Source organism: Tasmannia lanceolata, unplaced genomic scaffold, assembly GCF_043159265.1.
Source record: "Tasmannia lanceolata isolate RefF3 unplaced genomic scaffold, GAP_Taslan_0.1 ptg000003l, whole genome shotgun sequence".
Classification (NCBI taxonomy): domain Eukaryota; kingdom Viridiplantae; phylum Streptophyta; class Magnoliopsida; order Canellales; family Winteraceae; genus Tasmannia; species Tasmannia lanceolata.
The window spans coordinates 28972994-28992193 of NW_027518680.1; the positions used below are offsets into that span (position 1 = coordinate 28972994).

At 48.2% G+C, this 19200-nt stretch overlaps 27 non-coding genes across 27 annotated transcripts; all 27 read left to right on the forward strand.

Moving 5' to 3' along the window:
- Positions 1-511: 511 nt before the first annotated feature.
- LOC143874123 (5S ribosomal RNA) lies at positions 512-630 on the forward strand. Its single transcript, XR_013248813.1, has one exon. It is a non-coding gene; the product is annotated as a 5S ribosomal RNA (ribosomal RNA).
- Positions 631-1205: 575 nt separating this feature from the next.
- LOC143874134 (5S ribosomal RNA) lies at positions 1206-1324 on the forward strand. The gene has a single exon (XR_013248824.1). It is a non-coding gene; the product is annotated as a 5S ribosomal RNA (ribosomal RNA).
- Positions 1325-1921: 597 nt separating this feature from the next.
- Positions 1922-2040, forward strand: LOC143874145 (5S ribosomal RNA). Its single transcript, XR_013248835.1, has one exon. It is a non-coding gene; the product is annotated as a 5S ribosomal RNA (ribosomal RNA).
- A 597-nt stretch (positions 2041-2637) lies between these two features.
- Positions 2638-2756, forward strand: LOC143874157 (5S ribosomal RNA). Its single transcript, XR_013248846.1, has one exon. It is a non-coding gene; the product is annotated as a 5S ribosomal RNA (ribosomal RNA).
- A 597-nt stretch (positions 2757-3353) lies between these two features.
- Positions 3354-3472, forward strand: LOC143874169 (5S ribosomal RNA). The gene has a single exon (XR_013248857.1). It is a non-coding gene; the product is annotated as a 5S ribosomal RNA (ribosomal RNA).
- Positions 3473-4069: 597 nt separating this feature from the next.
- LOC143874180 (5S ribosomal RNA) lies at positions 4070-4188 on the forward strand. Its single transcript, XR_013248868.1, has one exon. It is a non-coding gene; the product is annotated as a 5S ribosomal RNA (ribosomal RNA).
- Positions 4189-4784: 596 nt separating this feature from the next.
- LOC143874191 (5S ribosomal RNA) lies at positions 4785-4903 on the forward strand. The gene has a single exon (XR_013248879.1). It is a non-coding gene; the product is annotated as a 5S ribosomal RNA (ribosomal RNA).
- A 597-nt stretch (positions 4904-5500) lies between these two features.
- Positions 5501-5619, forward strand: LOC143873583 (5S ribosomal RNA). Its single transcript, XR_013248288.1, has one exon. It is a non-coding gene; the product is annotated as a 5S ribosomal RNA (ribosomal RNA).
- Positions 5620-6216: 597 nt separating this feature from the next.
- LOC143874203 (5S ribosomal RNA) lies at positions 6217-6335 on the forward strand. The gene has a single exon (XR_013248891.1). It is a non-coding gene; the product is annotated as a 5S ribosomal RNA (ribosomal RNA).
- Positions 6336-6910: 575 nt separating this feature from the next.
- Positions 6911-7029, forward strand: LOC143874214 (5S ribosomal RNA). Its single transcript, XR_013248902.1, has one exon. It is a non-coding gene; the product is annotated as a 5S ribosomal RNA (ribosomal RNA).
- Positions 7030-7626: 597 nt separating this feature from the next.
- LOC143874225 (5S ribosomal RNA) lies at positions 7627-7745 on the forward strand. The gene has a single exon (XR_013248913.1). It is a non-coding gene; the product is annotated as a 5S ribosomal RNA (ribosomal RNA).
- A 596-nt stretch (positions 7746-8341) lies between these two features.
- On the forward strand, positions 8342-8460 carry LOC143874237 (5S ribosomal RNA). Its single transcript, XR_013248924.1, has one exon. It is a non-coding gene; the product is annotated as a 5S ribosomal RNA (ribosomal RNA).
- Positions 8461-9057: 597 nt separating this feature from the next.
- On the forward strand, positions 9058-9176 carry LOC143873585 (5S ribosomal RNA). The gene has a single exon (XR_013248289.1). It is a non-coding gene; the product is annotated as a 5S ribosomal RNA (ribosomal RNA).
- Positions 9177-9773: 597 nt separating this feature from the next.
- Positions 9774-9892, forward strand: LOC143874248 (5S ribosomal RNA). The gene has a single exon (XR_013248935.1). It is a non-coding gene; the product is annotated as a 5S ribosomal RNA (ribosomal RNA).
- A 575-nt stretch (positions 9893-10467) lies between these two features.
- LOC143874260 (5S ribosomal RNA) lies at positions 10468-10586 on the forward strand. Its single transcript, XR_013248946.1, has one exon. It is a non-coding gene; the product is annotated as a 5S ribosomal RNA (ribosomal RNA).
- A 597-nt stretch (positions 10587-11183) lies between these two features.
- On the forward strand, positions 11184-11302 carry LOC143874271 (5S ribosomal RNA). The gene has a single exon (XR_013248957.1). It is a non-coding gene; the product is annotated as a 5S ribosomal RNA (ribosomal RNA).
- Positions 11303-11899: 597 nt separating this feature from the next.
- LOC143874283 (5S ribosomal RNA) lies at positions 11900-12018 on the forward strand. The gene has a single exon (XR_013248968.1). It is a non-coding gene; the product is annotated as a 5S ribosomal RNA (ribosomal RNA).
- A 597-nt stretch (positions 12019-12615) lies between these two features.
- On the forward strand, positions 12616-12734 carry LOC143874295 (5S ribosomal RNA). The gene has a single exon (XR_013248979.1). It is a non-coding gene; the product is annotated as a 5S ribosomal RNA (ribosomal RNA).
- A 597-nt stretch (positions 12735-13331) lies between these two features.
- Positions 13332-13450, forward strand: LOC143874306 (5S ribosomal RNA). Its single transcript, XR_013248991.1, has one exon. It is a non-coding gene; the product is annotated as a 5S ribosomal RNA (ribosomal RNA).
- Positions 13451-14046: 596 nt separating this feature from the next.
- On the forward strand, positions 14047-14165 carry LOC143874319 (5S ribosomal RNA). Its single transcript, XR_013249003.1, has one exon. It is a non-coding gene; the product is annotated as a 5S ribosomal RNA (ribosomal RNA).
- Positions 14166-14762: 597 nt separating this feature from the next.
- On the forward strand, positions 14763-14881 carry LOC143874330 (5S ribosomal RNA). The gene has a single exon (XR_013249014.1). It is a non-coding gene; the product is annotated as a 5S ribosomal RNA (ribosomal RNA).
- Positions 14882-15478: 597 nt separating this feature from the next.
- On the forward strand, positions 15479-15597 carry LOC143874342 (5S ribosomal RNA). Its single transcript, XR_013249025.1, has one exon. It is a non-coding gene; the product is annotated as a 5S ribosomal RNA (ribosomal RNA).
- Positions 15598-16194: 597 nt separating this feature from the next.
- Positions 16195-16313, forward strand: LOC143874354 (5S ribosomal RNA). Its single transcript, XR_013249036.1, has one exon. It is a non-coding gene; the product is annotated as a 5S ribosomal RNA (ribosomal RNA).
- Positions 16314-16910: 597 nt separating this feature from the next.
- LOC143874658 (5S ribosomal RNA) lies at positions 16911-17029 on the forward strand. Its single transcript, XR_013249330.1, has one exon. It is a non-coding gene; the product is annotated as a 5S ribosomal RNA (ribosomal RNA).
- Positions 17030-17626: 597 nt separating this feature from the next.
- Positions 17627-17745, forward strand: LOC143874365 (5S ribosomal RNA). The gene has a single exon (XR_013249047.1). It is a non-coding gene; the product is annotated as a 5S ribosomal RNA (ribosomal RNA).
- Positions 17746-18341: 596 nt separating this feature from the next.
- Positions 18342-18460, forward strand: LOC143873846 (5S ribosomal RNA). The gene has a single exon (XR_013248543.1). It is a non-coding gene; the product is annotated as a 5S ribosomal RNA (ribosomal RNA).
- A 597-nt stretch (positions 18461-19057) lies between these two features.
- LOC143874376 (5S ribosomal RNA) lies at positions 19058-19176 on the forward strand. Its single transcript, XR_013249058.1, has one exon. It is a non-coding gene; the product is annotated as a 5S ribosomal RNA (ribosomal RNA).
- The last annotated feature ends 24 nt before the right edge of the window (positions 19177-19200 follow it).

Here is a 19200-nt window from a genome sequence, read left to right on the forward strand (position 1 = left end):
CGTCGCCTCCTACGTTTCGGTTCGGATCTTTTTATTTTCTTCCGGATGGTGAATTCAAAGACGTCCGGTCTTTATTATGGCGGGGTGATAGTGTCGTTTGATTCGATAAACGGAATTCGTTCTGACATTTCATTTGCGGTCAAATTATAGCGGGGGTTTGTTTAGATTCAGTGACGTACAGGCTATAGCGGATGAGTGTACTAGTGGATGCGAGTCATGAATCCGGTCGGAAGGTGTTTACTGGCCGTGAGCTACCCTTGGTGCACAAATATCGTTCCGACGATAACTTTTGATCCGCCCGTCAGATCGTCGCGATTCTTATATTGATTCGGGGGTACTCGGGAAGATCCATCGCGCGATGACAGCCCTGGCGGTCATCCGGCTTCCCGACATGCTCGGATCGTCCATCCGGTGTCATCTAGCAGGATTTTTTCGCACTTTCATTTAAACGGACTTCGTACGACAATGCGAGTGGAAACTCTTAATTACTTTGACAATGGAGAGGCATGCTGGGTGCGATCATACCAGCACAAATGCACTGGATCCCATCAGAACTCCGAAGTTAAGCGTGCTTGGGCGAGAGTAGTACTAGGATGGGTGACCTCCTGGGAAGTCCTCGTGTTGCACCCCTGTCACTTTTTTCGGCTATCTACCACTTTTTTCGAACAATCTTTCGGTTCTGGAACATCGATGCGAACTGAAACGCACGTTTAGTGCGTCGCCTCCTACGTTTCGGTTCGGATCTTTTTATTTTCTTCCGGATGGTGAATTCAAAGACGTCCGGTCTTTATTATGGCGGGGTGATAGTGTCGTTTGATTCGATAAACGGAATTCGTTCTGACATTTCATTTGCGGTCAAATTATAGCGGGGGTTTGTTTAGATTCAGTGATGTACAGGCTATAGCGGATGAGTGTACTAGTGGATGCGAGTCATGAATCCGGTCGGAAGGTGTTTACTGGCCGTGAGCTACCCTTGGTGCACAAATATCGTTCCGACGATAACTTTTGATCCGCCCGTCAGATCGTGGCGATTCTTATATTGATTCGGGGGTACTCGGGAAGATTCATCGCGCCGGCTTCCCGACATGCTCGGATCGTCCATCCGGTGTCATCTAGCAGGATTTTTTCGCACTTTCATTTAAACGGACTTCGTACGACAATGCGAGTGGAAACTCTTTATTACTTTGACAATGGAGAGGCATGCTGGGTGCGATCATACCAGCACAAATGCACTGGATCCCATCAGAACTCCGAAGTTAAGCGTGCTTGGGCGAGAGTAGTACTAGGATGGGTGACCTCCTGGGAAGTCCTCGTGTTGCACCCCTGTCACTTTTTTCGGCTATCTACCACTTTTTTCGAACAATCTTTCGGTTCTGGAACATCGATGCGAACTGAAACGCACGTTTAGTGCGTCGCCTCCTACGTTTCGGTTCGGATCTTTTTATTTTCTTCCAGATGGTGAATTCAAAGACGTCCGGTCTTTATTATGGCGGGGTGATAGTGTCGTTTGATTCGATAAACGGAATTCGTTCTGACATTTCATTTGCAGTCAAATTATAGCGGGGGTTTGTTTAGATTCAGTGACGTACAGGCTATAGCGGATGAGTGTACTAGTGGATGCGAGTCATGAATCCGGTCGGAAGGTGTTTACTGGCCGTGAGCTACCCTTGGTGCACAAATATCGTTCCGACGATAACTTTTGATCCGCCCGTCAGATCGTGGCGATTCTTATATTGATTCGGGGGTACTCGGGAAGATTCATCGCGCGATGACAGCCCTGGCGGTCATCCGGCTTCCCGACATGCTCGGATCGTCCATCCGGTGTCATCTAGCAGGATTTTTTCGCACTTTCATTTAAACGGACTTCGTACGACAATGCGAGTGGAAACTCTTTATTACTTTGACAATGGAGAGGCATGCTGGGTGCGATCATACCAGCACAAATGCACTGGATCCCATCAGAACTCCGAAGTTAAGCGTGCTTGGGCGAGAGTAGTACTAGGATGGGTGACCTCCTGGGAAGTCCTCGTGTTGCACCCCTGTCACTTTTTTCGGCTATCTACCACTTTTTTCGAACAATCTTTCGGTTCTGGAACATCGATGCGAACTGAAACGCACGTTTAGTGCGTCGCCTCCTACGTTTCGGTTCGGATCTTTTTATTTTCTTCCGGATGGTGAATTCAAAGACGTCCGGTCTTTATTATGGCGGGGTGATAGTGTCGTTTGATTCGATAAACGTAATTCGTTCTAACATTTCATTTGCAGTCAAATTATAGCGGGGGTTTGTTTAGATTCAGTGACGTACAGGCTATAGCGGATGAGTGTACTAGTGGATGCGAGTCATGAATCCGGTCGGAAGGTGTTTACTGGCCGTGAGCTACCCTTGGTGCACAAATATCGTTCCGACGATAACTTTTGATCCGCCCGTCAGATCGTGGCGATTCTTATATTGATTCGGGGGTACTCGGAAAGATTCATCGCGCGATGACAGCCCTGGCAGTCATTCGGCTTCCCGACATGCTCGGATCGTCCATCCGGTGTCATCTAGCAGGATTTTTTCGCACTTTCATTTAAACGGACTTCGTACGACAATGCGAGTGGAAACTCTTTATTACTTTGACAATGGAGAGGCATGCTGGGTGCGATCATACCAGCACAAATGCACTGGATCCCATCAGAACTCCGAAGTTAAGCGTGCTTGGGCGAGAGTAGTACTAGGATGGGTGACCTCCTGGGAAGTCCTCGTGTTGCACCCCTGTCACTTTTTTCGGCTATCTACCACTTTTTTCGAACAATCTTTCGGTTCTGGAACATCGATGCGAACTGAAACGCACGTTTAGTGCGTCGCCTCCTACGTTTCGGTTTGGATCTTTTTATTTTCTTCCGGATGGTGAATTCAAAGACGTCCGGTCTTTATTATGGCGGGGTGATAGTGTCGTTTGATTCGATAAACGGAATTCGTTCTGACATTTCATTTGCGGTCAAATTATAGCGGGGGTTTGTTTAGATTCAGTGACGTACAGGCTATAGCGGATGAGTGTACTAGTGGATGCGAGTCATGAATCCGGTCGGAAGGTGTTTACTGGCCGTGAGCTACCCTTGGTGCACAAATATCGTTCCGACGATAACTTTTGATCCGCCCGTCAGATCGTCGCGATTCTTATATTGATTCGGGGGTACTCGGGAAGATCCATCGCGCGATGACAGCCCTGGCGGTCATCCGGCTTCCCGACATGCTCGGATCGTCCATCCGGTGTCATCTAGCAGGATTTTTTCGCACTTTCATTTAAACGGACTTCGTACGACAATGCGAGTGGAAACTCTTAATTACTTTGACAATGGAGAGGCATGCTGGGTGCGATCATACCAGCACAAATGCACTGGATCCCATCAGAACTCCGAAGTTAAGCGTGCTTGGGCGAGAGTAGTACTAGGATGGGTGACCTCCTGGGAAGTCCTCGTGTTGCACCCCTGTCACTTTTTTCGGCTATCTACCACTTTTTTCGAACAATCTTTCGGTTCTGGAACATCGATGCGAACTGAAACGCACGTTTAGTGCGTCGCCTCCTACGTTTCGGTTCGGATCTTTTTATTTTCTTCCAGATGGTGAATTCAAAGACGTCCGGTCTTTATTATGGCGGGGTGATAGTGTCGTTTGATTCGATAAACGGAATTCGTTCTGACATTTCATTTGCAGTCAAATTATAGCGGGGGTTTGTTTAGATTCAGTGACGTACAGGCTATAGCGGATGAGTGTACTAGTGGATGCGAGTCATGAATCCGGTCGGAAGGTGTTTACTGGCCGTGAGCTACCCTTGGTGCACAAATATCGTTCCGACGATAACTTTTGATCCGCCCGTCAGATCGTGGCGATTCTTATATTGATTCGGGGGTACTCGGGAAGATTCATCGCGCGATGACAGCCCTGGCAGTCATCCGGCTTCCCGACATGCTCGGATCGTCCATCCGGTGTCATCTAGCAGGATTTTTTCGCACTTTCATTTAAACGGACTTCGTACGACAATGCGAGTGGAAACTCTTTATTACTTTGACAATGGAGAGGCATGCTGGGTGCGATCATACCAGCACAAATGCACTGGATCCCATCAGAACTCCGAAGTTAAGCGTGCTTGGGCGAGAGTAGTACTAGGATGGGTGACCTCCTGGGAAGTCCTCGTGTTGCACCCCTGTCACTTTTTTCGGCTATCTACCACTTTTTTCGAACAATCTTTCGGTTCTGGAACATCGATGCGAACTGAAACGCACGTTTAGTGCGTCGCCTCCTACGTTTCGGTTCGGATCTTTTTATTTTCTTCCGGATGGTGAATTCAAAGACGTCCGGTCTTTATTATGGCGGGTGATAGTGTCGTTTGATTCGATAAACGGAATTCGTTCTAACATTTCATTTGCAGTCAAATTATAGCGGGGGTTTGTTTAGATTCAGTGACGTACAGGCTATAGCGGATGAGTGTACTAGTGGATGCGAGTCATGAATCCGGTCGGAAGGTGTTTACTGGCCGTGAGCTACCCTTGGTGCACAAATATCGTTCCGACGATAACTTTTGATCCGCCCGTCAGATCGTAGCGATTCTTATATTGATTCGGGGCTACTCGGGAAGATTAATCGCGCGATGACAGCCCTGGCGGTCATCCGGCTTCCCGACATGCTCGGATCGTCCATCCGGTGTAATCTAGCAGGATTTTTTCGCACTTTCATTTAAACGGACTTCGTACGACAATGCGAGTGGAAACTCTTTATTACTTTGACAATGGAAAGGAATGCTGGGTGCGATCATACCAGCACAAATGCACTGGATCCCATCAGAACTCCGAAGTTAAGCGTGCTTGGGCGAGAGTAGTACTAGGATGGGTGACCTCCTGGGAAGTCCTCGTGTTGCACCCCTGTCACTTTTTTCGGCTATCTACCACTTTTTTCGAACAATCTTTCGGTTCTGGAACATCGATGCGAACTGAAACGCACGTTTAGTGCGTCGCCTCCTACGTTTCGGTTCGGATCTTTTTATTTTCTTCCGGATGGTGAATTCAAAGACGTCCGGTCTTTATTATGGCGAGGTGATAGTGTCGTTTGATTCGATAAACGGAATTCGTTCTGACATTTCATTTGCGGTCAAATTATAGCGGGGGTTTGTTTAGATTCAGTGACGTACAGGCTATAGCGGATGAGTGTACTAGTGGATGCGAGTCATGAATCCGGTCGGAAGGTGTTTACTGGCCGTGAGCTACCCTTGGTGCACAAATATCGTTCCGACGATAACTTTTGATCCGCCCGTCAGATCGTGGCGATTCTTATATTGATTCGGGGGTACTCGGGAAGATTCATCGCGCGATGACAGCCCTGGCGGTCATCCGGTTTCCCGACATGCTCGGATCGTCCATCCGGTGTCATCTAGCAGGATTTTTTCGCACTTTCATTTAAACGGACTTCGTACGACAATGCGAGTGGAAACTCTTTATTACTTTGACAATGGAGAGGCATGCTGGGTGCGATCATACCAGCACAAATGCACTGGATCCCATCAGAACTTCGAAGTTAAGCGTGCTTGGGCGAGAGTAGTACTAGGATGGGTGACCTCCTGGGAAGTCCTCGTGTTGCACCCCTGTCACTTTTTTCGGCTATCTACCACTTTTTTCGAACAATCTTTCGGTTCTGGAACATCGATGCGAACTGAAACGCACGTTTAGTGCGTCGCCTCCTACGTTTCGGTTCGGATCTTTTTATTTTCTTCCGGATGGTGAATTCAAAGACGTCCGGTCTTTATTATGGCGGGGTGATAGTGTCGTTTGATTCGATAAACGGAATTCGTTCTGACATTTCATTTGCGGTCAAATTATAGCGGGGGTTTGTTTAGATTCAGTGACGTACAGGCTATAGCGGATGAGTGTACTAGTGGATGCGAGTCATGAATCCGGTCGGAAGGTGTTTACTGGCCGTGAGCTACCCTTGGTGCACAAATATCGTTCCGACGATAACTTTTGATCCGCCCGTCAGATCGTCGCGATTCTTATATTGATTCGGGGGTACTCGGGAAGATCCATCGCGCGATGACAGCCCTGGCGGTCATCCGGCTTCCCGACATGCTCGGATCGTCCATCCGGTGTCATCTAGCAGGATTTTTTCGCACTTTCATTTAAACGGACTTCGTACGACAATGCGAGTGGAAACTCTTAATTACTTTGACAATGGAGAGGCATGCTGGGTGCGATCATACCAGCACAAATGCACTGGATCCCATCAGAACTCCGAAGTTAAGCGTGCTTGGGCGAGAGTAGTACTAGGATGGGTGACCTCCTGGGAAGTCCTCGTGTTGCACCCCTGTCACTTTTTTCGGCTATCTACCACTTTTTTCGAACAATCTTTCGGTTCTGGAACATCGATGCGAACTGAAACGCACGTTTAGTGCGTCGCCTCCTACGTTTCGGTTCGGATCTTTTTATTTTCTTCCGGATGGTGAATTCAAAGACGTCCGGTCTTTATTATGGCGGGGTGATAGTGTCGTTTGATTCGATAAACGGAATTCGTTCTGACATTTCATTTGCGGTCAAATTATAGCGGGGGTTTGTTTAGATTCAGTGATGTACAGGCTATAGCGGATGAGTGTACTAGTGGATGCGAGTCATGAATCCGGTCGGAAGGTGTTTACTGGCCGTGAGCTACCCTTGGTGCACAAATATCGTTCCGACGATAACTTTTGATCCGCCCGTCAGATCGTGGCGATTCTTATATTGATTCGGGGGTACTCGGGAAGATTCATCGCGCCGGCTTCCCGACATGCTCGGATCGTCCATCCGGTGTCATCTAGCAGGATTTTTTCGCACTTTCATTTAAACGGACTTCGTACGACAATGCGAGTGGAAACTCTTTATTACTTTGACAATGGAGAGGCATGCTGGGTGCGATCATACCAGCACAAATGCACTGGATCCCATCAGAACTCCGAAGTTAAGCGTGCTTGGGCGAGAGTAGTACTAGGATGGGTGACCTCCTGGGAAGTCCTCGTGTTGCACCCCTGTCACTTTTTTCGGCTATCTACCACTTTTTTCGAACAATCTTTCGGTTCTGGAACATCGATGCGAACTGAAACGCACGTTTAGTGCGTCGCCTCCTACGTTTCGGTTCGGATCTTTTTATTTTCTTCCAGATGGTGAATTCAAAGACGTCCGGTCTTTATTATGGCGGGGTGATAGTGTCGTTTGATTCGATAAACGGAATTCGTTCTGACATTTCATTTGCAGTCAAATTATAGCGGGGGTTTGTTTAGATTCAGTGACGTACAGGCTATAGCGGATGAGTGTACTAGTGGATGCGAGTCATGAATCCGGTCGGAAGGTGTTTACTGGCCGTGAGCTACCCTTGGTGCACAAATATCGTTCCGACGATAACTTTTGATCCGCCCGTCAGATCGTGGCGATTCTTATATTGATTCGGGGGTACTCGGGAAGATTCATCGCGCGATGACAGCCCTGGCGGTCATCCGGCTTCCCGACATGCTCGGATCGTCCATCCGGTGTCATCTAGCAGGATTTTTTCGCACTTTCATTTAAACGGACTTCGTACGACAATGCGAGTGGAAACTCTTTATTACTTTGACAATGGAGAGGCATGCTGGGTGCGATCATACCAGCACAAATGCACTGGATCCCATCAGAACTCCGAAGTTAAGCGTGCTTGGGCGAGAGTAGTACTAGGATGGGTGACCTCCTGGGAAGTCCTCGTGTTGCACCCCTGTCACTTTTTTCGGCTATCTACCACTTTTTTCGAACAATCTTTCGGTTCTGGAACATCGATGCGAACTGAAACGCACGTTTAGTGCGTCGCCTCCTACGTTTCGGTTCGGATCTTTTTATTTTCTTCCGGATGGTGAATTCAAACACGTCCGGTCTTTATTATGGCGGGGTGATAGTGTCGTTTGATTCGATAAACGGAATTCGTTCTGACATTTCATTTGCGGTCAAATTATAGCGGGGGTTTGTTTAGATTCAGTGACGTACAGGCTATAGCGGATGAGTGTACTAGTGGATGCGAGTCATGAATCCGGTCGGAAGGTGTTTACTGGCCGTGAGCTACCCTTGGTGCACAAATATCGTTCCACGATAACTTTTGATCCGCCCGTCAGATCGTCGCGATTCTTATATTGATTCGGGGGTACTCGGGAAGATCCATCGCGCGATGACAGCCCTGGCGGTCATCCGGCTTCCCGACATGCTCGGATCGTCCATCCGGTGTCATCTAGCAGGATTTTTTCGCACTTTCATTTAAACGGACTTCGTACGACAATGCGAGTGGAAACTCTTAATTACTTTGACAATGGAGAGGCATGCTGGGTGCGATCATACCAGCACAAATGCACTGGATCCCATCAGAACTCCGAAGTTAAGCGTGCTTGGGCGAGAGTAGTACTAGGATGGGTGACCTCCTGGGAAGTCCTCGTGTTGCACCCCTGTCACTTTTTTCGGCTATCTACCACTTTTTTCGAACAATCTTTCGGTTCTGGAACATCGATGCGAACTGAAACGCACGTTTAGTGCGTCGCCTCCTACGTTTCGGTTCGGATCTTTTTATTTTCTTCCGGATGGTGAATTCAAAGACGTCCGGTCTTTATTATGGCGGGGTGATAGTGTCGTTTGATTCGATAAACGGAATTCGTTCTGACATTTCATTTGCGGTCAAATTATAGCGGGGGTTTGTTTAGATTCAGTGACGTACAGGCTATAGCGGATGAGTGTACTAGTGGATGCGAGTCATGAATCCGGTCGGAAGGTGTTTACTGGCCGTGAGCTACCCTTGGTGCACAAATATCGTTCCGACGATAACTTTTGATCCGCCCGTCAGATCGTGGCGATTCTTATATTGATTCGGGGGTACTCGGGAAGATTCATCGCGCGATGACAGCCCTGGCGGTCATCCGGTTTCCCGACATGCTCGGATCGTCCATCCGGTGTCATCTAGCAGGATTTTTTCGCACTTTCATTTAAACGGACTTCGTACGACAATGCGAGTGGAAACTCTTTATTACTTTGACAATGGAGAGGCATGCTGGGTGCGATCATACCAGCACAAATGCACTGGATCCCATCAGAACTTCGAAGTTAAGCGTGCTTGGGCGAGAGTAGTACTAGGATGGGTGACCTCCTGGGAAGTCCTCGTGTTGCACCCCTGTCACTTTTTTCGGCTATCTACCACTTTTTTCGAACAATCTTTCGGTTCTGGAACATCGATGCGAACTGAAACGCACGTTTAGTGCGTCGCCTCCTACGTTTCGGTTCGGATCTTTTTATTTTCTTCCGGATGGTGAATTCAAAGACGTCCGGTCTTTATTATGGCGGGGTGATAGTGTCGTTTGATTCGATAAACGGAATTCGTTCTGACATTTCATTTGCGGTCAAATTATAGCGGGGGTTTGTTTAGATTCAGTGACGTACAGGCTATAGCGGATGAGTGTACTAGTGGATGCGAGTCATGAATCCGGTCGGAAGGTGTTTACTGGCCGTGAGCTACCCTTGGTGCACAAATATCGTTCCGACGATAACTTTTGATCCGCCCGTCAGATCGTCGCGATTCTTATATTGATTCGGGGGTACTCGGGAAGATCCATCGCGCGATGACAGCCCTGGCGGTCATCCGGCTTCCCGACATGCTCGGATCGTCCATCCGGTGTCATCTAGCAGGATTTTTTCGCACTTTCATTTAAACGGACTTCGTACGACAATGCGAGTGGAAACTCTTAATTACTTTGACAATGGAGAGGCATGCTGGGTGCGATCATACCAGCACAAATGCACTGGATCCCATCAGAACTCCGAAGTTAAGCGTGCTTGGGCGAGAGTAGTACTAGGATGGGTGACCTCCTGGGAAGTCCTCGTGTTGCACCCCTGTCACTTTTTTCGGCTATCTACCACTTTTTTCGAACAATCTTTCGGTTCTGGAACATCGATGCGAACTGAAACGCACGTTTAGTGCGTCGCCTCCTACGTTTCGGTTCGGATCTTTTTATTTTCTTCCGGATGGTGAATTCAAAGACGTCCGGTCTTTATTATGGCGGGGTGATAGTGTCGTTTGATTCGATAAACGGAATTCGTTCTGACATTTCATTTGCGGTCAAATTATAGCGGGGGTTTGTTTAGATTCAGTGATGTACAGGCTATAGCGGATGAGTGTACTAGTGGATGCGAGTCATGAATCCGGTCGGAAGGTGTTTACTGGCCGTGAGCTACCCTTGGTGCACAAATATCGTTCCGACGATAACTTTTGATCCGCCCGTCAGATCGTGGCGATTCTTATATTGATTCGGGGGTACTCGGGAAGATTCATCGCGCCGGCTTCCCGACATGCTCGGATCGTCCATCCGGTGTCATCTAGCAGGATTTTTTCGCACTTTCATTTAAACGGACTTCGTACGACAATGCGAGTGGAAACTCTTTATTACTTTGACAATGGAGAGGCATGCTGGGTGCGATCATACCAGCACAAATGCACTGGATCCCATCAGAACTCCGAAGTTAAGCGTGCTTGGGCGAGAGTAGTACTAGGATGGGTGACCTCCTGGGAAGTCCTCGTGTTGCACCCCTGTCACTTTTTTCGGCTATCTACCACTTTTTTCGAACAATCTTTCGGTTCTGGAACATCGATGCGAACTGAAACGCACGTTTAGTGCGTCGCCTCCTACGTTTCGGTTCGGATCTTTTTATTTTCTTCCAGATGGTGAATTCAAAGACGTCCGGTCTTTATTATGGCGGGGTGATAGTGTCGTTTGATTCGATAAACGGAATTCGTTCTGACATTTCATTTGCAGTCAAATTATAGCGGGGGTTTGTTTAGATTCAGTGACGTACAGGCTATAGCGGATGAGTGTACTAGTGGATGCGAGTCATGAATCCGGTCGGAAGGTGTTTACTGGCCGTGAGCTACCCTTGGTGCACAAATATCGTTCCGACGATAACTTTTGATCCGCCCGTCAGATCGTGGCGATTCTTATATTGATTCGGGGGTACTCGGGAAGATTCATCGCGCGATGACAGCCCTGGCGGTCATCCGGCTTCCCGACATGCTCGGATCGTCCATCCGGTGTCATCTAGCAGGATTTTTTCGCACTTTCATTTAAACGGACTTCGTACGACAATGCGAGTGGAAACTCTTTATTACTTTGACAATGGAGAGGCATGCTGGGTGCGATCATACCAGCACAAATGCACTGGATCCCATCAGAACTCCGAAGTTAAGCGTGCTTGGGCGAGAGTAGTACTAGGATGGGTGACCTCCTGGGAAGTCCTCGTGTTGCACCCCTGTCACTTTTTTCGGCTATCTACCACTTTTTTCGAACAATCTTTCGGTTCTGGAACATCGATGCGAACTGAAACGCACGTTTAGTGCGTCGCCTCCTACGTTTCGGTTCGGATCTTTTTATTTTCTTCCGGATGGTGAATTCAAAGACGTCCGGTCTTTATTATGGCGGGGTGATAGTGTCGTTTGATTCGATAAACGTAATTCGTTCTAACATTTCATTTGCAGTCAAATTATAGCGGGGGTTTGTTTAGATTCAGTGACGTACAGGCTATAGCGGATGAGTGTACTAGTGGATGCGAGTCATGAATCCGGTCGGAAGGTGTTTACTGGCCGTGAGCTACCCTTGGTGCACAAATATCGTTCCGACGATAACTTTTGATCCGCCCGTCAGATCGTGGCGATTCTTATATTGATTCGGGGGTACTCGGAAAGATTCATCGCGCGATGACAGCCCTGGCAGTCATTCGGCTTCCCGACATGCTCGGATCGTCCATCCGGTGTCATCTAGCAGGATTTTTTCGCACTTTCATTTAAACGGACTTCGTACGACAATGCGAGTGGAAACTCTTTATTACTTTGACAATGGAGAGGCATGCTGGGTGCGATCATACCAGCACAAATGCACTGGATCCCATCAGAACTCCGAAGTTAAGCGTGCTTGGGCGAGAGTAGTACTAGGATGGGTGACCTCCTGGGAAGTCCTCGTGTTGCACCCCTGTCACTTTTTTCGGCTATCTACCACTTTTTTCGAACAATCTTTCGGTTCTGGAACATCGATGCGAACTGAAACGCACGTTTAGTGCGTCGCCTCCTACGTTTCGGTTTGGATCTTTTTATTTTCTTCCGGATGGTGAATTCAAAGACGTCCGGTCTTTATTATGGCGGGGTGATAGTGTCGTTTGATTCGATAAACGGAATTCGTTCTGACATTTCATTTGCGGTCAAATTATAGCGGGGGTTTGTTTAGATTCAGTGACGTACAGGCTATAGCGGATGAGTGTACTAGTGGATGCGAGTCATGAATCCGGTCGGAAGGTGTTTACTGGCCGTGAGCTACCCTTGGTGCACAAATATCGTTCCGACGATAACTTTTGATCCGCCCGTCAGATCGTCGCGATTCTTATATTGATTCGGGGGTACTCGGGAAGATCCATCGCGCGATGACAGCCCTGGCGGTCATCCGGCTTCCCGACATGCTCGGATCGTCCATCCGGTGTCATCTAGCAGGATTTTTTCGCACTTTCATTTAAACGGACTTCGTACGACAATGCGAGTGGAAACTCTTAATTACTTTGACAATGGAGAGGCATGCTGGGTGCGATCATACCAGCACAAATGCACTGGATCCCATCAGAACTCCGAAGTTAAGCGTGCTTGGGCGAGAGTAGTACTAGGATGGGTGACCTCCTGGGAAGTCCTCGTGTTGCACCCCTGTCACTTTTTTCGGCTATCTACCACTTTTTTCGAACAATCTTTCGGTTCTGGAACATCGATGCGAACTGAAACGCACGTTTAGTGCGTCGCCTCCTACGTTTCGGTTCGGATCTTTTTATTTTCTTCCAGATGGTGAATTCAAAGACGTCCGGTCTTTATTATGGCGGGGTGATAGTGTCGTTTGATTCGATAAACGGAATTCGTTCTGACATTTCATTTGCAGTCAAATTATAGCGGGGGTTTGTTTAGATTCAGTGACGTACAGGCTATAGCGGATGAGTGTACTAGTGGATGCGAGTCATGAATCCGGTCGGAAGGTGTTTACTGGCCGTGAGCTACCCTTGGTGCACAAATATCGTTCCGACGATAACTTTTGATCCGCCCGTCAGATCGTGGCGATTCTTATATTGATTCGGGGGTACTCGGGAAGATTCATCGCGCGATGACAGCCCTGGCAGTCATCCGGCTTCCCGACATGCTCGGATCGTCCATCCGGTGTCATCTAGCAGGATTTTTTCGCACTTTCATTTAAACGGACTTCGTACGACAATGCGAGTGGAAACTCTTTATTACTTTGACAATGGAGAGGCATGCTGGGTGCGATCATACCAGCACAAATGCACTGGATCCCATCAGAACTCCGAAGTTAAGCGTGCTTGGGCGAGAGTAGTACTAGGATGGGTGACCTCCTGGGAAGTCCTCGTGTTGCACCCCTGTCACTTTTTTCGGCTATCTACCACTTTTTTCGAACAATCTTTCGGTTCTGGAACATCGATGCGAACTGAAACGCACGTTTAGTGCGTCGCCTCCTACGTTTCGGTTCGGATCTTTTTATTTTCTTCCGGATGGTGAATTCAAAGACGTCCGGTCTTTATTATGGCGGGTGATAGTGTCGTTTGATTCGATAAACGGAATTCGTTCTAACATTTCATTTGCAGTCAAATTATAGCGGGGGTTTGTTTAGATTCAGTGACGTACAGGCTATAGCGGATGAGTGTACTAGTGGATGCGAGTCATGAATCCGGTCGGAAGGTGTTTACTGGCCGTGAGCTACCCTTGGTGCACAAATATCGTTCCGACGATAACTTTTGATCCGCCCGTCAGATCGTAGCGATTCTTATATTGATTCGGGGCTACTCGGGAAGATTAATCGCGCGATGACAGCCCTGGCGGTCATCCGGCTTCCCGACATGCTCGGATCGTCCATCCGGTGTAATCTAGCAGGATTTTTTCGCACTTTCATTTAAACGGACTTCGTACGACAATGCGAGTGGAAACTCTTTATTACTTTGACAATGGAAAGGAACGCTGGGTGCGATCATACCAGCACAAATGCACTGGATCCCATCAGAACTCCGAAGTTAAGCGTGCTTGGGCGAGAGTAGTACTAGGATGGGTGACCTCCTGGGAAGTCCTCGTGTTGCACCCCTGTCACTTTTTTCGGCTATCTACCACTTTTTTCGAACAATCTTTCGGTTCTGGAACATCGATGCGAACTGAAACGCACGTTTAGTGCGTCGCCTCCTACGTTTCGGTTCGGATCTTTTTATTTTCTTCCGGATGGTGAATTCAAAGACGTCCGGTCTTTATTATGGCGAGGTGATAGTGTCGTTTGATTCGATAAACGGAATTCGTTCTGACATTTCATTTGCGGTCAAATTATAGCGGGGGTTTGTTTAGATTCAGTGACGTACAGGCTATAGCGGATGAGTGTACTAGTGGATGCGAGTCATGAATCCGGTCGGAAGGTGTTTACTGGCCGTGAGCTACCCTTGGTGCACAAATATCGTTCCGACGATAACTTTTGATCCGCCCGTCAGATCGTCGCGATTCTTATATTGATTCGGGGGTACTCGGGAAGATCCATCGCGCGATGACAGCCCTGGCGGTCATCCGGCTTCCCGACATGCTCGGATCGTCCATCCGGTGTCATCTAGCAGGATTTTTTCGCACTTTCATTTAAACGGACTTCGTACGACAATGCGAGTGGAAACTCTTAATTACTTTGACAATGGAGAGGCATGCTGGGTGCGATCATACCAGCACAAATGCACTGGATCCCATCAGAACTCCGAAGTTAAGCGTGCTTGGGCGAGAGTAGTACTAGGATGGGTGACCTCCTGGGAAGTCCTCGTGTTGCACCCCTGTCACTTTTTTCGGCTATCTACCACTTTTTTCGAACAATCTTTCGGTTCTGGAACATCGATGCGAACTGAAACGCACGTTTAGTGCGTCGCCTCCTACGTTTCGGTTCGGATCTTTTTATTTTCTTCCGGATGGTGAATTCGAAGACGTCCGGTCTTTATTATGGCGGGGTGATAGTGTCGTTTGATTCGATAAACGGAATTCGTTCTGACATTTCATTTGCAGTCAAATTATAGCGGGGGTTTGTTTAGATTCAGTGACGTACAGGCTATAGCGGATGAGTGTACTAGTGGATGCGAGTCATGAATCCGGTCGGAAGGTGTTTACTGGCCGTGAGCTACCCTTGGTGCACAAATATCGTTCCGACGATAACTTTTGATCCGCCCGTCAGATCGTGGCGATTCTTATATTGATTCGGGGGTACTCGGGAAGATCCATCGCGCGATGACAGCCCTGGCGGTCATCCGGCTTCCCGACATGCTCGGATCGTCCATCCGGTGCCATCTAGCAGGATTTTTTCGCACTTTCATTTAAACGGACTTCGTACGACAATGCGAGTGGAAACTCTTTATTACTTTGACAATGGAGAGGCATGCTGGGTGCGATCATACCAGCACAAATGCACTGGATCCCATCAGAACTCCGAAGTTAAGCGTGCTTGGGCGAGAGTAGTACTAGGATGGGTGACCTCCTGGGAAGTCCTCGTGTTGCACCCCTGTCACTTTTTTCGGCTATCTACCACTTTTTTCGAACAATCTTTCGGTTCTGGAACATCGATGCGAACTGAAACGCACGTTTAGTGCGTCGCCTCCTACGTTTCGGTTCGGATCTTTTTATTTTCTTCCGGATGGTGAATTCAAAGACGTCCGGTCTTTATTATGTCGGGGTGATAGTGTCGTTTGATTCGATAAACGGAATTCGTTCTGACATTTCATTTGCAGTCAAATTATAGCGGGGGTTTGTTAAGATTCAGTGACGTACAGGCTATAGCGGATGAGTGTACTAGTGGATACGAGTCATGAATCCGGTCGGAAGGTGTTTACTGGCCGTGAGCTACCCTTGGTGCACAAATATCGTTCCGACGATAACTTTTGATCCGCCCGTCAGATCGTGGCGATTCTTATATTGATTCGGGGGTACTCGGGAAGATCCATCGCGCGATGACAGCCTTGGCGGTCATCTGGCTTCCCGACATGCTCGGATCGTCCATCCGGTGTCATCTAGCAGGATTTTTTCGCACTTTCATTTAAACGGACTTCGTACGACAATGCGAGTGGAAACTCTTTATTACTTTGACAATGGAGAGGCATGCTGGGTGCGATCATACCAGCACAAATGCACTGGATCCCATCAGAACTCCGAAGTTAAGCGTGCTTGGGCGAGAGTAGTACTAGGATGGGTGACCTCCTGGGAAGTCCTCGTGTTGCACCCCTGTCACTTTTTTCGGCTATCTACCACTTTTTTCGAACAATCTTTCGGTTCTGGAACATCGATGCGAACTGAAACGCACGTTTAGTGCGTCGCCTCCTACGTTTCGGTTCGGATCTTTTTATTTTCTTCCGGATGGTGAATTCAAAGACGTCCGGTCTTTATTATGGCGGGGTGATAGTGTCGTTTGATTCGATAAACGGAATTCGTTCTGACATTTCATTTGCGGTCAAATTATAGCGGGGGTTTGTTTAGATTCAGTGACGTACAGGCTATAGCGGATGAGTGTACTAGTGGATGCGAGTCATGAATCCGGTCGGAAGGTGTTTACTGGCCGTGAGCTACCCTTGGTGCACAAATATCGTTCCGACGATAACTTTTGATCCGCCCGTCAGATCGTGGCGATTCTTATATTGATTCGGGGGTACTCGGGAAGATCCATCGCGCGATGACAGCCCTGGCGGTCATCCGGCTTCCCGACATGCTCGGATCGTCCATCCGGTGTCATCTAGCAGCATTTTTTCGCACTTTCATTTAAACGGACTTCGTACGACAATGCGAGTGGAAACTCTTAATTACTTTGACAATGGAGAGGCATGCTGGGTGCGATCATACCAGCACAAATGCACTGGATCCCATCAGAACTCCGAATATAAGCGTGCTTGGGCGAGAGTAGTACTAGGATGGGTGACCTCCTGGGAAGTCCTCGTGTTGCACCCCTGTCACTTTTTTCGGCTATCTACCACTTTTTTCGAACAATCTTTCGGTTCTGGAACATCGATGCGAACTGAAACGCACGTTTAGTGCGTCGCCTCCTACGTTTCGGTTCGGATCTTTTTATTTTCTTCCGGATGGTGAATTCAAAGACGTCCGGTCTTTATTATGGCGGGGTGATAGTGTCATTTGATTCGATAAACGGAATTCGTTCTGACATTTCATTTGCAGTCAAATTATAGCGGGGGTTTGTTTAGATTCAGTGACGTACAGGCTATAGCGGATGAGTGTACTAGTGGATGCGAGTCATGAATCCGGTCGGAAGGTGTTTACTGGCCGTGAGCTACCCTTGGTGCACAAATATCGTTCCGACGATAACTTTTGATCCGCCCGTCAGATCGTGGCGATTCTTATATTGATTCGGGGGTACTCGGGAAGATCCATCGCGCGATGACAGCCCTGGCGGTCATCCGGCTTCCCGACATGCTCGGATCGTCCATCCGGTGTCATCTAGCAGGATTTTTTCGCACTTTCATTTAAACGGACTTCGTACGACAATGCGAGTGGAAACTCTTTATTACTTTGACAATGGAGAGGCATGCTGGGTGCGATCATACCAGCACAAATGCACTGGATCCCATCAGAACTCCGAAGTTAAGCGTGCTTGGGCGAGAGTAGTACTAGGATGGGTGACCTCCTGGGAAGTCCTCGTGTTGCACCCCTGTCACTTTTTTCGGCTATCTACCACTTTTTTCGAACAATCTTTCGGTTCTGGAACATCGATGCGAACTGAAACGCACGTTTAGTGCGTCGCCTCCTACGTTTCGGTTCGGATCTTTTTATTTTCTTCCGGATGGTGAATTCAAAGACGTCCGGTCTTTATTATGGCGGGGTGATAGTGTCGTTTGATTCGATAAACGGAATTCGTTCTGACATTTCATTTGCAGTCAAATTATAGCGGGGGTTTTTAAGATTCAGTGACGTACAGGCTATAGCGGATGAGTGTACTAGTGGATACGAGTCATGAATCCGGTCGGAAGGTGTTTACTGGCCGTGAGCTACCCTTGGTGCACAAATATCGTTCCGACGATAACTTTTGATCCGCCCGTCAGATCGTGGCGATTCTTATATTGATTCGGGGGTACTCGGGAAGATCCATCGCGCGATGACAGCCGTGGCGGTCATCCGGCTTCCCGACATGCTCGGATCGTCCATCCGGTGTCATCTAGCAGGATTTTTTCGCACTTTCATTTAAACGGACTTCGTACGACAATGCGAGTGGAAACTCTTTATTACTTTGACAATGGAGAGGCATGCTGGGTGCGATCATACCAGCAAAAATGCACTGGATCCCATCAGAACTCCGAAGTTAAGCGTGCTTGGGCGAGAGTAGTACTAGGATGGGTGACCTCCTGGGAAGTCCTCGTGTTGCACCCCTGTCACTTTTTTCGGCTATCTACCACTTTTTTCGAACAATCTTTCGGTTCTGGAACATCGATGCGAACTGAAACGCACGTTTAGTGCGTCGCCTCCTACGTTTCGGTTCGGATCTTTTTATTTTCTTCCGGATGGTGAATTCAAAGACGTCCGGTCTTTATTATGGCGGGGTGATAGTGTCGTTTGATTCGATAAACGGAATTCGTTCTGACATTTCATTTGCGGTCAAATTATAGCGGGGGTTTGTTTAGATTCAGTGACGTACAGGCTATAGCGGATGAGTGTACTAGTGGATGCGAGTCATGAATCCGGTCGGAAGGTGTTTACTGGCCGTGAGCTACCCTTGGTGCACAAATATCGTTCCGACGATAACTTTTGATCCGCCCGTCAGATCGTGACGATTCTTATATTGATTCGGGGGTACTCGGGAAGATCCATCGCGCGATGACAGCCTTGGCGGTCATCCGGCTTCCCGACATGCTCGGATCGTCCATCCGGTGTCATCTAGCAGGATGTTTTCGCACTTTCATTTAAACGGACTTCGTACGACAATGCGAGTGGAAACTCTTTATTACTTTGACAATGGAGAGGCATGCTGGGTGCGATCATACCAGCACAAATGCACTGGATCCCATCAGAACTCCGAAGTTAAGCGTGCTTGGGCGAGAGTAGTACTAGGATGGGTGACCTCCTGGGAAGTCCTCGTGTTGCACCCCTGTCACTTTTTTCGGCTATCTACC